Below are 16,745 nucleotides of genomic sequence, written 5' to 3' on the forward strand. Positions count from 1 at the left end.
ATCTCTCTCAACTTCATTCAGCTGTACTAGGTTCTGCTGCTGTCGCTGATCCAGCATCTTCACATTCATATATTTACATTGTTAGTAACTTAAATGTGTTAATTATATATTTTTTTACTCTATATATTGCATATATAGCCTAATGTTTTTGGTGATAGTACATACCCTAATCTGATGGTCTTTTCACCAGTCATCTTTGTTTGCCTCGCGATCTCTCTTTAAAAACAAATCTGTAATTTTAGGCTACTAAAAGCCACCTGAAAAGTTAAAAACAATATGTTATGCGGATTAGATGTAGTTTGAGGTTATTACGTTTTAATGGAATATTTTGACATGCTTGGGTGTAAAAGAAAACTGGGATCCAGTTTGTTTTCCCAAGAAAAACTACACGCCCAAGCCCATGAAAAACACCCCAATTGCTTAGGAAACATACCCCACCTGGCTATATAAAAGCGAAACACTCAATATGGAAAAACTTTCCTCCTACCGTAATTTTAGCTGCAGTGTTTCGCTTTTATATATGAGCGCAAAATCATTTTTTACCAGGCCAACACACAGAGGCGGTGTGAGATTTTGGGAAGGCTGTTGCCTTTGAGCTTTGAATGCATGAAAAACTCTGTGTATTGATATATAGAATGCCACCCGCCAAAGTGGCTAGTAAGAGTGACTGTGTTACACGCCACAGCCGAATTCAGCAGTTGCCAATGTCAAGCCCTGTTGTCCTCCTACCACCACCATGGGTTCCCACCAGAAGTATGACGCTCTCTGGATGGAGAAACAGCAAGCTGTTCACACTTACCAGGCTGAAAGTGGGCCATCAAAACACAACAGGAATGAGGCAGATTTGGCCCAGAAACATGAAGCAAAGCAACAGTAAGCAGCTTGGGACACACATAATACATTTTAATGTAAAGCACACAAACGACCTTGCATGAGCATCCATAAAAGTTGTTGCATGCTCAATTAAGCAAAGTATTTAATGTAGTTGTAGAATGAGAGTAGGCATGGGCAGAGGACACATGATAAGTCAACCCTCCACGGAGGCTGGTACCACCAGTGAATATCAGAATAATATTACTTCAAAAAAATCCATGGATCATAGCTCTTTGTTCTCCATTTGTATAAACATGTCATTAATTAGACACCTTTTAATAGGTGTCGATTACGTTCGTAGGACATACCTTGTGTTGCATACGTGACTCCTGAAATCCACATTCTACCCAGATTATATCCAGTCCGGTCAAGACAGGAACATACATGGACATCTTCAATCAAGTTCTAATAACCTGTACCATCTTTAAACATCCACTCTGGATCGCCACACACATTTGGATAAAGGCCTGGATTTCAGTCAAGAAGAGGTACAGTACTTCTCTAACGTGTCATGACTCCGTGTCCTAGGTTCTGTGAGGGAGCTGGATCTTTCTGAATCATTCATCGAGGAGACCGCGGCTGCCCAGGGCCTCCATTACAACATTGACACGCGGCGCCAACAGTGCGCATATCACGCCTGCATGCACATGGAGACAGTCTCCAGGGCCTAACAGCTTTATGCATTTTCATGCCTGGATTCACCGGTGGTAAGTGATCTCTCCTGGGGGTTAGGAAACAATGGAGGGGGTGAAGTGGTAACGTGGGAAGCCCTGCATCTCCACACGGCAGAGTGAGGTAGCCAGAGGAACTCTGTTGAAGATTTCACAACAGGACAACAGCATGACCTTAGACTCAAAATATGAGAGAAGAAAAACTATTAATCAAGAAATATTGCCAGACTTTTCCTATATTTTGTGATGACATTGGAGTACAACTAACAAGGGATCTGTGGACTCTATACTTCAGCTCAACCAAAATGTTTTACTTCTTCAACTGAGTGACTTACAGTATATCGGAGTTAACCCTGTAGTGAATACACCGCTGGGTCTGATGAACCCACTAAGCACCCTCTTTCAATGGGCATTCCAGTGGTATCCTCAACTGTCAGAAATGCTTAAGATATTACACACCTTACAGTATCACTGGTATTGGGACTGCTGTATTCACACCAAAAAGAAACAAAAACAACATCCTTTGTGTGCATAAAGATAGAAACAAATTAATGTGTGTGGCACAAACACACACAGACACACACACAGTCTATTAAAGCCAAATGTAGCCTGGCCACACCTTGAGTCCATCACGCTCCGTTGAAGCCATTTATCAAACACCCCAGACTAGGTGCTGCCTCTGTCATCCCTCCTCTGTTCAGTGGCCGGGGCATGCTCTGGGCAGCTCTATTTTGGACAATGTGGCCACATGTTGAGACTGTACTGGATAACTTTATGTGACAAGGAGTAGGACAGTCCCCTAGAGAAAACTCTGTAGGAGGGAGGGACCGGAGACAGCATGCCTATTGAAGGGAACCAAACTGCCTCTGATATCCCACTGTAGGCTGGTTTTACATAACATCTGTCAGTCCTCTCTGCCTGGACTTCACATCAAGACCAATTATTTTAATAGGCTAAAATCAGTGTCTTTTTGTCTTGAATAAATATAAATTTTGACTTCCAACAGATTCCTTTTCCCTAGGTAATGCCACTGTTTTTCAGAAAAGCTCTTTTTGCTGCCCTACTTTGTTTTTTTTCTTTGTGAGATCTCAGTTTATTGAGGAACAAACAGAATATCTGACCAGCTAGTTAATAAAAAAAAAATCTTAAAGTTGCAAATTTTAAACATGCAAAACTAAAATTGTCAATAATTAAATAACATTTGCATAAGCGCCATATAAAAGATAATGTTTCTGAACAGGGCTCATGGACAATTCCAGTATTATGGACTCTAAAGTTACATGCAAAACCACATGTGATGTCTTCAAAGTTTCACAGAATGGATAAAGAAAATATAAAATAATTTCTGATGTATGTGTACATAGCACCCCAAGGTGTTGGAACAATTATTCTAATTAGAAATGGAAAAGTGTTTTGGGGAGACTGAACATATGACCAGAAGTCTAAAAGTCTTATTTCCAAATTTAGATGGCTATTTTCAACAAAAGGGTTGGCTGAACACAAGACTTACATTTTAGAGTGACTAAATAACCATTATGGATGGTACACCCTATATTATGGATGTCACTGAGTTTAATAACACATTTGTTGTCATTTGGAATATTTTTAAAAGATCAGCAGAATGACTAGTACCTAAGTAATGCATAATTCTAGTTAGGCTGATTACTACAACACACAGCATGGGATTTCACTTTTTATATTTAAAAATGTATGCCTTGAATGTACACATAAATATGCCAACTTTTAGTATTAAAAACAATTCAGAAATATTGAAACAAGAAATATGAAGAAAAAAAGACTTTATTGTCAACTTATATTTTGTGGGGCTTTAATCTGAAAAGAAGATGAGGCTACAAATATGGGGTTTTCTCCAGTTCCATCCCTGCCCATCCTTATGGAAATTAAAAGTTACAAATATTACACAATGTATAGAAGCAGTCACATGGCAAAACTATTATTGTGTTGTGTGATGATGATATCATATTCTTAGTAATTTTGCTGTATTACCAGAGGTGCCAAAAACAAAAGCGCTGTCTCCCAATAGTCAATGTTTGCTAATTAATTTACTATTGAATGCCTGTCTGTCTTGCTTGTTTGATATGTTGAATACTAAATAACTGCATGTAGGTTACTCCCATCTCTCCAGCCTAGCTTGGCTGGCCCACGATTACAAGGGTTAGCGTCTCGACATTAGATCATTTTGTCATGCATTAACATCATGCCAAGTTTGAATATTCCACTAGAGACCATTAAGCATTGTGGTAAACTGACTAACGTGTTTTATTAAGTTCACTTCCACCACAAATAGCATCCATGAACTGTCTGGCTTTTACCACTGGCTGTTTTAACAGCTTATTAGCCAGTAATAGGCTACCTAGTATCTACTAACTTACTTTTTGGAATAGTCATAAGAATAGAGCAATTTCTTGTGAGACTGAACATGAATGTTATGCTGCCAAAGCTATTTAATTTCATGGCACAACAACGCTAGTTGTTCTTTCATTAGCGAATAACAGTGATACAATCACTATCAATATATGTGATGATAACTGACTTTTTCATCAAATGAAAAGATGAGAGAATTGTGGAAACCCCTCCACTTTAACTGCTCAAGGGGTTGTGATCTACTGTATATTACCCCAAAAAACATGCACGGATGCATATTTCGAAAATGTAACAGAAATAGTCAGAATATACAGTTGTGCTCATAAGTTTGCATACCCTGGCAGAAATTGTGAAATTCTGGCATTGATTTTGCAAATATGACTGATCATGCAAAAAACCTGTCTTTAATTTAAGGATAGTTATCAAATGAAGCCATTAATTATATAGTTGTTAGGCTCCTTTTTAAATCAGATTGATAACGGAAATCACCCAAATGGCCCTGATCAAAGATTTACATACCCTTGAATATTTGGCCTTGTTACATATACACAAGGTGACACACACAGGTGAAAATGGCAATTAAAGGTGAATTTCCCACAACTGTTGCTTTTTAAATTGCAATCAGTGTCTGTGTATAAATAGTCAATAAGTTTGTCAACTCTGACGTGGATGCACTGAGCAGGCTAGATACTGAGCCACGGGGAGCAGAAAAGAACTGTCTAACAAGGTCATGGAACTTCATAAAGATGGTAAAGGATATGAAAAGATATCCAAAGCCTTGTAAATGCCAGTCATAACAGTTCAATCACTTATTAAGAAGTGTAAAATTTGGGGATCTCTTGATACTAAGCCAAGGTCAGGTAGACCAAGAAAGATTTCAGCCAAAACTGCCAGAAGAATTGTTCAGGATACAAAGAAAAACCCACAGGTAACCTCAGGAGAAATAAAGGCTGCTCGGGAAAAAGACGATGCAGTTGTTTCAAGGAGCACAATACGATAATACTTAAACAAAAACTTGCTGTATGGTCGAGCTGCCAGAAATAATTCTTTATGTGCCAATGCCACAAAAAAGCCTGGTACACACTGTAATTTTGAGTGATAAGTCCAAAATAGTTTTTTTGGTCGCAACCATGAGCGCTATGTTTGGGGAGGGGTCAACAAGGCCAATAGTGAACAGAATACCATCCCCACTGTGAAGCATGGTGGTGGCTCACTGATGTTGTGGGGATGTGTGAGCTCTAAAGGCACACGGAATCTTGTAAAAATGTATGGCAAAATGAATGCAGTATGTTAGCAGAAAATACTGGCAGACCATTTGCATTCTTCTGCACAAAAGCTGTGCATGGGACGCTCTTGGACTTTCAGAATGAAAAAGGTGAAGGTTCTGGAGTGACAATCACAGTCTCCTGGCCTTAGTATCATCGAGCCACCCTGGGGAGATCTCAGACGACCAAAGACTTTGTGTGACCTGGAGGCATTTTGCCAAGACTAATGGGCAGCTATACCACCTGCAAGAATTTGGGGCCTCATAGACAACTATTACAAAAGAATGCACGCTCTCATTGATGCTAAAGGGGGCAATACACAGTATTAAGAACTAATGGTATGCAGAATTTTAAACAGGGGCCATTTCATTTTTTCTTTGTTGCCATGTTTTGTTTTATGTGCCATTCTGTTATAACCTACAGTTGAATATGAATCCCATAAGAAATAAAATAAATGTGTTTTGCCTGCTGACTAATGTCTTCTTTAAAAATTATACATATATTACCAATTCTCCAAGGGTATGCAAACTTCTGAGCACATTTTAGGCTTACTATAACATAGCTTCTGAAGGTAGTGGCCGGCAAAGATTTTGTATATCCTGAACAAATCCTAATGCATAATTTGCTTTGACTGCGGCGATGCTCGAACATCGGTCCCCTGCATGGGAGTCTGCACCTCTAACCACTACACTTTTTAACAAATGGTAGTCAAGCAGGCAGTCAGTCAGTCACTCAGTAATTCAGTAAGAGACATTCGCTTTTCTTGGCCGGCTCTGCTTAAGCGGTCTGGCAAAAAAACATGAAGTTAAAAAAATTATGTTGCGTCATGCTCATATTTGCAATAGATTAGAATTACAAGAGACAAAAACGTTGTTTCTTGGAACTTCCTTTCATGTCTTAGACATGGAGTCATGGCGTGAACTCTGAGAGAAACAAAGATAAGGCAATTTCTTTGAAAGAAAATAACGGTCCAAAACTATTCAGAAATGGTGGATGAAAGCTATTAACATCGTTCTATAACAATTGCACTTTAACACTATAAAACCTGACATTTGTGAGCAATGCATATCAGCATATATTTTCTGAGAAAAAACTAGAACACCAAATTTCCAACATACCAACACTGAACTAGAAACCAATTATAGATAGCATATTTAGTAATACCTTGATAAAAGTTGGCTTTACAAAAAAATTTTAACAAAGAAATGTTTAGTACTGTTACATTATGCAAACATGTCATAAAGATGGTGGCATTCAACTGGCATAGAGCGTTGACAATTTAACTGGTGCAGTGACCCACTGGAAGTTCTTAGCTCAACGGCCGGGGTAGCTCACTGAGTAGTGTGTTTAGACATGGAAAGTGTAACAAAGTTAAAACTATATCCTAACCTTGGCTAGCTTCAAATGTCATTGATTGGGTTACCCAATTGATAGCTTCTTTATAGCGCAAACAGCTGGGATGTTGTCAAGGAGGGTGGTCACAAGTTGTGAAGCAGAGGACCACAGGGTTGTGGCTGGAGAAGTACCAGAGGAAGCTGTACTGTTAACAGTAGACTATTTTAAGACTTAGCCTCTTGTTCTTTAATCACCTTATTGAGGTTCCACACCCCGGTAAAATAAAAGCTGCAGACATCTCACTTATTATCTCTAATAAGAAACATGTTTTTATGCTCATGTTGACCTTCCAGTCGAATCCCCCTTATCAGCAAAGCCAGGCCACAGCAAGTCCACAAGAGGTAGGGAGAAAAATGATCAGTAATAGTGAAATGCAGGCACCTCTCACAGGGACATCTCACACTATCTGCTCAGTAAGTGGCAATTATGCAAAATAGAGGCCGCAATGGAACTGAAAGAATTAGCCACAGTGGGTGTCAACGCGTATTTTAGGAACAACAGGCAAAATTCAAAGGGCCGATGAAGAGGAGAGGCACTGTAGGCCACTACTGCTGCCATGGTGAAGAGCTTGATGCAGAGATGCAGGACTGAGCTAACAGCCAGCCCCAGCCTGGACAGGGTTAGCCATTGTTTCTAAACAGTGAAGGGCCCAGACAGACTGTAGGCTTAATCTGTACCCTGAGACCATCTGGATCCTGTACTGCCACTTATACAGTCTTCCACATGAAAAAAGTCGGATATAACCTTCTGGTGAGGTGTTCCTACTGGGGATATTTTAAAAGGCCAAATTAAATGAAATGAAGCAAGGCGAGAGAAAAAGAGCCCTCTTAAACAGTCTAGGGTTTCATAACATCCGCTTCAGGGAGAAATCCAATGATACAATAGTGTCTGCACTCTGCAGGATTATGGCTGTTGCACTGCTAAATGCCAAGGAAGCATTGTTCAGACCGTGAAAGAGATCTTGCCGGCAATAGTTATTTGCAAAACTGCTGATGAGAGGTCAATCTAAAATACATAATAAAGTCTTGAGGCCACGCATACAGTGGCAGATTGTAGTATGCATGCAGTGAGGTGTGGGACCTGTGCACTGGCTCTATAATAGCTGGAGCAAGCATTTACAGTCTCTGCTAAATGCACTGATTCAAAGTGCAACACTGAAAGCCCCTCCATGCATTGTATGGGCATGCAACTCATTTGCATAATACCTCATCGTGGTTATATTTAATTATTGTCATTTTTCACTTCATAACAGTCACTAAAATATTAAAATTTAATAATGAACATACACTTGTTTATTTAATAATAATAATAATATTTTGTTTGCATTTGTAAAGCACTTTTGACTATAGAGGAATAATCCCAAAATGCATGAAAAAGAAAATGAAAATAATATTTGTTTCACATAGGTCTGACTAGAATTTAAATTGATTTTGAATCATTGTTAAAGGACTATTGGGGAATAAGCAAATACTGTTGAATGATTACATTGCATTTGCCCTATCCTATTACTGGACATTTCATTCATCAGCTGAACTATGTAAATGCCCACAGGGAGAGCATCCATTTCTAGCTAGCAAAGTAAAAAAAAAAAAAGGAATTAAGAAATCATTAAGAATGTAACATGCATACATTCAAACAGTAAACATATGTGGCCATACACTTTAATAAAACAACACATTTGTCAACAAATCAGGTATATCCTAATTAGGTATTCCTATGCCACTGAGCAGAATGAGGCACGGATCCAGAAACATCATACATCGGTTTTAGTACAACACTAGAAGGTTGAGGAAGAGAGCAGACTTCTCTGAACTAGTTATAGTAATATAATATATGGAATCACCATCACACATTTGGGTAAACCTCCTGTTTCATCAATGTCAACTTGATTCTAATTTTATAAGCAGTTAAATATATTAAATATATTTACAATAATCTTAATTCGACACAGTACCAAAATATTTTATAGTGCTGAATGTATCTATTCAAACAACATGGGTGTCTCTTTCACAATGGGCATTCAGATAATTTTTTCTTGGGGGGAGGACGGGTTTATTATAATGTGCAGTGCGAGCTCCCAATTGAGTAAACCTTGGCAGGATAAAAGGCAATTACATAGAACAGAAGAAAAGTATTGAGGGTTGATGATGCCATCTAGAAACCCCAAGTCATTGCCACAGACTGCCAGACACTACGTTGTCAGGGTTCTGCAGATGCCAGATAATTAGTTATTGTTTTTATGCTAATCCTGCAAATGACATCAATTGTGTGGCATGTAATTCTGTTCTTAGGGTATTTGCTCCACATTTTTTCAGAGCAAAATTAACTATAATACAGTGAAAGCATAACTCCAACCCAAACTAATGCATTTAGTGTGGGTGATTTTAGTAGCAAGAGAAGGACTTAAGAATAGGCAACCAAAATGCGAATTTCCATAACAAGTGCTACGCAAGACCAGGGTTTCCCAACCACCGAAGTCACCACCACAACATACTCGACTGGACTGAACGGGCATCATGTCTCTGACCTTCTAATGTGAGTGATTTCTGACATTTTTCAACAAACAATGCAAGAGACCAGGGACAACATAGCAAGCTTACATGGATGTGATTGATAAGCAATGTTATTAACAACTATAGCACATTCGCTAACCACGATTTTACTGAGAAGTTTAAACATACTTGCACTTTTCTACCAACATAAGTACTTCAGTATTTCAGCAAGCTAGCATCAGAGAATGCTCCTAGGGATCCTAGTGACCATACCCAGAATGCTGTGCAGTGTCCGTCTAAGATAGCGGATGGCAAAAAGCTATTACAGCAGTGCTTGCAGGGAGATCCCTTGTGGATGGCTTCTGGGATTCAGAAATCATCTATGAAAAACATGTTAATTTATTTGAGCCCGTGGTTACGGGGGACTATTTAAGGAGATGTGACGCCTCCTCAGGAAACACTGTTTCCAGGCCATATTTGGTTGTGTCATTAAGGTTTGTCACTATGGTTACTGACAATAATGCTGTTTACTGTACATTGTAGATGGGGACCTGGAAACTGGAGACATTACAGAACAGGAATGTGTGTCATGTCATGTTGCTCCAGTCAGTGGCATCGGACTGACAATGTAACTGCACGTTTAAATCCCTTTGGAATGATGATACCTTTTCCTGGATCCCTGATCACTTTTGATTCCAACAGAAGTAATCTGCACATCTGACCATAACCATAAGCCTTTGTCGAGATCATTCTGACAAAACATACAGTGTACCGTAACAATACATCAATGGGACACAGAACACAAGTCGTAAGAAACTGCACGAGGAACGAGAGAGTACTTGAGTTCTGACAGTAATAGTGCAGCACTTCCATGTAGGACACTAAATGTGTCTTGAGAGGGTGTGTTCCCATTAATGAGATTTTTAGGGACGATGTAATCTTAAACCCTGTCTCGTGCCACTTCTGTGCAGAGTGTAGAAGACCATGGAAAATAACAACAGTAATAGTAAGTTGTAATTTGTAGGTGTGCAACATTTTGAAAATATATGTTGAGTTATTGGCATACAATGAAATATTTTGGGCAACCTGTTCTTGGTCCAAGGTAACACACAAGGTGAATGGAGAAGAACCTACCAAGGGAAACCACCCGTTGACTCTGAATGACAACGAACATGTTCCTGAACGGATTACTCTCATGGAGTGGGTCAGGCTTTTACGAACTGCTGCCTGGGGGTGAGGTTACATTACCACACATAAGGACAGCTGGATGAAACAGAGCTGAAGCCAGAATACTAGACTATAGAGTCTAAGATAGGGACATCGCTTCTGACCTTCAGACAGAACAGGGCACTAGTGCCTGGAGAGAACACACTTGCACACTCTAAACAAACACACAAACACTTGCTCATAAAACCACACAACACGCCACTGGGTGCACTCTGAATACAGCAAGGTGTCAAATGTCTCAATAGAAGGAAATGTCGCAGTAGATACATTACTACTGGCAAGCAAACAAAGCTAAGAAATTAATGGAATATCCTGAAAATTGCCAGTGTAGAAAACAGTTGGCTTTAATCTAATTTTGTCTGGTATATTCTGCTGCAACATTAACGGTTAGTTCAGTCTGGTTTGGGCTTGACTAGGGACACCGTGACCTTTAGCCATCCCGCACGCTCTATAAAGATTAGCTTTAGAATCATGTTGATTCTAACAAGCTGTAAAAATAAGAAAATACTGTATTGGTCACATGGGATTCACTGGTGTGATACAAAGGGCCACTTCAATGCCTTTTCCCAGGGCCCTCTAACTTTGCCCCTCTGATAACCACCAAAGGACATTTGTGTCGAGTCATTAAATCACAGGCGACAGGGTGGCCCAGTGAAAACCCTATATGATTTGTCATCTGCTTCATTACATTAGAACTCCCTAAATCACAAGTCTAGTCAGCTTAGCTTACAAGGTCAGTGTTGCTGTAAATAGAACAGCAACACTGATTTCATCGAACTATGCCCTAAAGAAATATTACTAATATTACCAAAAATATATAACATATTAGTGACCGTTCTATTAGCAACATTATATCACATTACTTTGCCTCATTTATAAAGGAATTAAAAAGTGAGATTCCATACCACAAACCTAGGGCAGAAACCAGGGAAATGCCTTTCAATATTAATCCATTTACATAATAAGGTTCAATACATCAAATCTGTATACCTTCCTAGTTTAATCTAATCTGAAATGACATAATCCTTACATAGTCTCCACAGACGTGATTGCATGCCTGTCTCTGACAGCTTGAGAGGGTTATGGACTTGGATTAGGAGCAACATTTCTTTTTGTCATTATTCCAAAACAACATTTTCTGCAAGCTTGAATGACCAAACTATGAGTAAATGTATTTATTTTGACTATCCTATTCATTAATGTTGTTGATGCAGTGTGTGACAGCCATCTTCAAGAAAGTAAGGGGACTAACTGCTCTCTTGCCAGGATGCCTTGTATAACTGTTGACGTCATAATCAAATGCCAAAGTTGGACAAGACTCTGAGTTGGTTGGTGGGCATTGGAATGACAGCCCATCTGAGAGAATTACTTTGATGTCAGTTGCAATGCATCTCTTTATATTATTTATTTCTGTCTGACACATAGATACACCTATTCTTGGGGGACTGGCGTTGCTATACAATTCTAGACTACATACTGTAGAACAATTACTGAATGGAATTCTTGATGTGCCAATTTCATTAACCTCACACAAAACTAAGCACATCTTACATCAACTAGCCAAATAAAATGTATCTAAGGTTATGCTAGACTCAAGGCATTTCCTTATCAGATTGCAATTACCTAGCCCAAAAGGAATGTCCCCTTTCACAGAAAAGCAATCTAATGATAGAAGAGAGAAAGCTTTATAAAACAGGCTTAGTATGTCGCAGGGAACAAACGATACTTCACCACTGAAAGGTGGAAACAAAACGGAATATACACTCACCTAAAGGATTATTAGGAACACCATACTAATACTGTGTTTGACCCCCTTTCGCCTTCAGAACTGTCTTAATTCTACGTGGCACTGATTCAACAAGGTGCTGAAAGCATTCTTTAGAAATGTTGGCCCATATTGATAGGATAGCATCTTGCAGTTGATGGAGATTTGTGGGATGCATATCCAGGGCACGATGCTCCCGTTCAACAACATCCCAAAGATGCTCTATTGGGTTGAGATCTGGTGACTGTGGGGGCCATTTCAGTACAGTGAACTCATTGTCATGTTCAAGAAACCAATTTGAAATGATTCGAGCTTTGTGACATGGTGCATTATCCTGCTGGAAGTAGCCATCAGAGGATGGGTACATGGTGGTCATAAAGGGATGGACATGGTCAGAAACAATGCTCAGGTAGGCCGTGGCATTTAAACGATGCCCAATTGGCACTAAGGGGCCTAAAGTGTGCCAAGAAAACATCCCCCACACCATTACACCACCAACACCTGATGAATCCATGTTCTCATTCTGTTTACGCCAAATTCTGACTCTACCATTTGAATGTCTCAACAGAAATCGAGACTCATCAGACCAGGCAACATTCTTCCAGTCTTCAACTGTCCAATTTTGGTGAGCTCGTCCAAATTGTAGCCTCTTTTTCCTATTTGTAGTGGAGATGAGTGGTACCCGGTGAGGTCTTCTGCTGTTGTAGCCCATCCGCCTCAAGGTTGTGCGTGTTGTGGCTTCACAAATGCTTTTGCTGCATACCTCGCTTGTAACGAGTGGTTATTTCAGTCAAAGTTGCTCTTCTATCAGCTTGAATCAGTCGGCCCATTCTCCTCTGACCTCTAGCATCAACAAGGCATTTTCTCCACAGGCCTGCGGCATACTGGATGTTTTTCCCTTTTCACACCATTTTTTGTAAACCCTAGAAATGGTTGTGCGTGAAAATCCCAGTAACTGAGCAGATTGTGAAATACCACCTTTCTTTCCCATTCTGACATTCAGTTTGGAGTTCAGGAGATTGTCTTGACCAGGACCACACCCCTAAATGCATTGAAGCAACTGCCATGTGATTGGTTGATTAGATAATTGCATTAATGAGAAATTTAACAGGTGTTCCTAATAATCCTTCAGGTGAGTGTATAGGGTGACTGAGTGGACACAGGTGTTAACAAACACAGCTGACTAGTATTCAGGTGATGGGAGGTGTGGTCGAACAGGTTGGTGAGGTGGTGAGCTGAATGAAGGTAGTGACCCAGTAGAGAGCGTGGTAGGAAGAGCTTCATCTGTATTAAAGAGTAGACAGCTTTCTGAAAACCAGTATCCTCAAATGGCTTCTGTGTTTTCCAAAGGGGTTTCTGTGACACAAACTGGGTTACGCAAACTTTTCCCCAAAATATATGTATTTATTAATTATGTGACATTTCTGCCTCGGCTAACTTAGAATTTTCTCATGCTGAAAAATATCCCAATGCAAATCACATTCAACTGAGCAGAATGTAATTTGAGATTTCACAGCTGTTTACAGCTCAGAGACAGCCAGTAACAAAGGCACAACAAAAATGCTTGACGGGAGTATCTAAAGGCATAGAAAGCAATCATGAAAACAGAGTAGCACAGAAAAATCCTTGTGGTACAAATTTGCTGGACAAATCCGAGTGGTCTATCAACCAGAGCAAGAGGAAAGAACAGCATGGGAGCCTGACGCCTCTGCTGGACGTGAGGTTAACATCAGAACATTGACTGTCTCCTCAACATAGTGGCACATAATTGGTTGATGTAGAAGCAAGTTATTCTGAGACCAATTTAATTACAGTGCTAATATAATTAAAGCCTCTTAAAACAGAATCCCAAAAAGGACAGTAAAAATAGATCTTTATGAGATAATTATTAACGAAAAAAACAATCCCTGGGATATTTCTCAGGAGAACAGTCATAACGAGAGTCTCATTGTCCTAAGGCCAAAATGAGTGTTCCTATCTTGAAATATAGGCTAAATGACACCATGGCATCAGCCCAAGTTAGGTACAGGCTGAATCCTAAAGGATCTCCGTCCCCTTAGCCCTCTGTCCACCCATGCATTGCCTCCACTATTTGCCAAAGTGTGCCATAGCTGGAGTTAAGATGATCTTGTGTGTAGGGTCTAATTATATAATTCAGTGGCTCATTGCAGGAGGCGTGCGGCGACGATGAGGCCATAATGAATAAAGTGGAATTCCACACAAAGAATAGTAACCAGTGGTCCTCACTACAAGGCCTCTTTCTCAGCACTGCTGTGTTCCTGGATGTCCTGTTTCGCTCACGCTTCAGGAAACTCCTCAAATAACGATTACCGAAAAGATCAGGAATTGGCAGCCATCAGGTGAAACAAAAGGCTGGCGGTGTGTTCAGACACGTTTATATATAGTGGTTTGAGAACGATGCTTGCATTTGTAATTATTTCTTCCTTCTAGCACTGACTTTGCTACTTCGTTAAGTGGAATGTACAGGCTACTTATGATTTGCGTGGTTGTTCTACCATGCGATTCTCCCTTTATTTCTCCTTGTCTCACAAACACACCTGTTCACATATAACAAAGACGACAATGCAGATTGCAAATACCATGCACATCAGTGCTCACTCGTTGCCATCTTCTGCTCTGAAGGGGATTCTAATTAGGCTAAACTATAGATGTGAATGTGACAGTTACAGCGTTTATTAGAACATTTACTAGAACATTCCTTATGAGTTGTACCCAAAGCACCAGCGTGTGTGTTCCCATCAGAGTGTGTTATATTTGCCCGTCAGAGACCCAGTGGTACACAGAGGCTCAGACAAAGGATAACCAGGGGTAATAAACAGGTGGGAAGACGACCTCACAACCCTGACTCATCGTCACATTGGCGACCCACAGTGTCTTCCTGTCTCCAGCAGAACCAGTCCAACAAACACACTCTGGCATGTGACCCCAGAGCTACGCCATTCCCACCAGAGTGGCTGAGACAAATCCAAAACAATCAGTGGAACCTTAAGCATGTCCCTTCAACTGCTTCTCTCAACCTCATGACAACCAACCACAAACCCAGAGGGACAGATCTGGCCTTTTCTCTCCCTGTTACACTCTCCGTTAAAAAAAAAAGATCTCTCCCTGATAAAGAGGAAAGGGGGACAAAGGGTGAGAGAGAGGGACAGACATTGAGGAGATCAAGAGAAAGCTGAGGAGGGAGAGAGGGAGATAGCTGGAGAGAGGGAGAGAGGGAGAGAGGGAGAGAGAGAGATAGCTGGAGAGAGGGAGAGAGGCTGACTCAACCCGGCCCGTAGAGAATCTCAAAAGAAACACACAAAGTATCTTCACTCATCAAAGCATAGCCTCCGAGCACACAGAACAACACAATGTATCTATAGTACTGAGGCTCAAAGGTTTAAAGACACCTGTACCAGTCTCCCACACAGTTCCTTTATATAAGTCATTGATTGAGAAGTATGCTAACTTGTTTGGTCAAGTTGTGCAACCATTGCTGGCTGACATGTTTGTCAAGTAATTTGTACAGAAGTATTTATATGTGAAGATGTAGAGTAACTATCAATTGAAAAACGGTAATTATAATCCTTATCATATCAGACTGACAGTTAAATACAGGGATTGTTTCTAGACAACACCGTTACAGGTAGCAGATTGTGCACATATAAACCCTCCAATTATTCCTTTCCAAATGAGTTTGGATTCTCTCCGGGGGTTTTTCTCATTCTATAATAACATGGCTAAATACATCTGTGCTCAGGCATTGTCTCAAGCTCCCCATTTGCCGCAGCAGGGATGGAGAGCTGCCACCACCACTCCAGTTGATGAAATGAAATGATGTGGATGCACGTCCACAGTATAAGCACACTGGAGTGGAGTTGGGGGATCAGACTCAATAGTCCTGACCTAGAGCGGCTTCCTATTCTGTGTCCACTTCCATCCTCCTCAAGTCTAATAGTAATACCACAGAAAGCTATGTACACCATAGTTCTTAATGTAACTATTACCCTGGCTCTTCATTATATATTATCTACATAGAAAACAAGAGGCTTTTGATCATGTTTTTTTTTCTTTAATCAGATGGGAACCTGTGGAAAGCAGCTTTAAATAAGCACCATCAAAAGTTAGCCAAGTACTGCATTATTGAGCTGTGCATGCTTTATTTAAATTCCTGGGGATTAATAACGTACATTAGCCTCCACAGACTTCAGTTATACAAATTGAAAAGCATTCATAACAAATTTATAACAGCGTCCATCATTACGTATCCACTTAAAATGGCGTCATTTACTTTCATTATCAATACTCAGCAAAAAACTCCTGGCTGAGCCAGGGCTTTTTCGAACTTGACCGTTGAATGCTATGATTCCATGCTGATGAAGGCAGAGAAAAATATATATGCAAGGTCAATACCCTCTGATAAAAATCTTACTCAGCTAATATATTAGCATAACCATAGAAGAGGATCTCAGACCTACTGGAACAGGACACATATACACACATTAAAATACCTCCCGGACCAGCACAACTGCATGGTCTCCCAAAGCAGAATGCAACCGTACACAAGGACATGGTATACAACTTATCATGGCTGTGCTGGGGTCGCTAAGTGCCATAGATCAGCACAGCCGTCATAAAAAATGCTGTTTACCACACCCCTCCAGCGTGCAGC

At 40.2% G+C, this 16,745-nt stretch overlaps 1 protein-coding gene across 4 annotated transcripts in view; it reads right to left on the reverse strand.

The window, feature by feature from the left end:
• LOC105025676 (FERM domain-containing protein 5) overlaps positions 1-16,745 on the reverse strand; it is an 82,927-nt gene that overhangs the window by 34,764 nt on the left and 31,418 nt on the right. The gene's annotated exons all lie outside the window — the stretch shown is intronic.

The sequence above is a fragment of the Esox lucius genome, chromosome 19 (genome assembly GCF_011004845.1).
Source record: "Esox lucius isolate fEsoLuc1 chromosome 19, fEsoLuc1.pri, whole genome shotgun sequence".
NCBI lineage: Eukaryota > Metazoa > Chordata > Actinopteri > Esociformes > Esocidae > Esox > Esox lucius.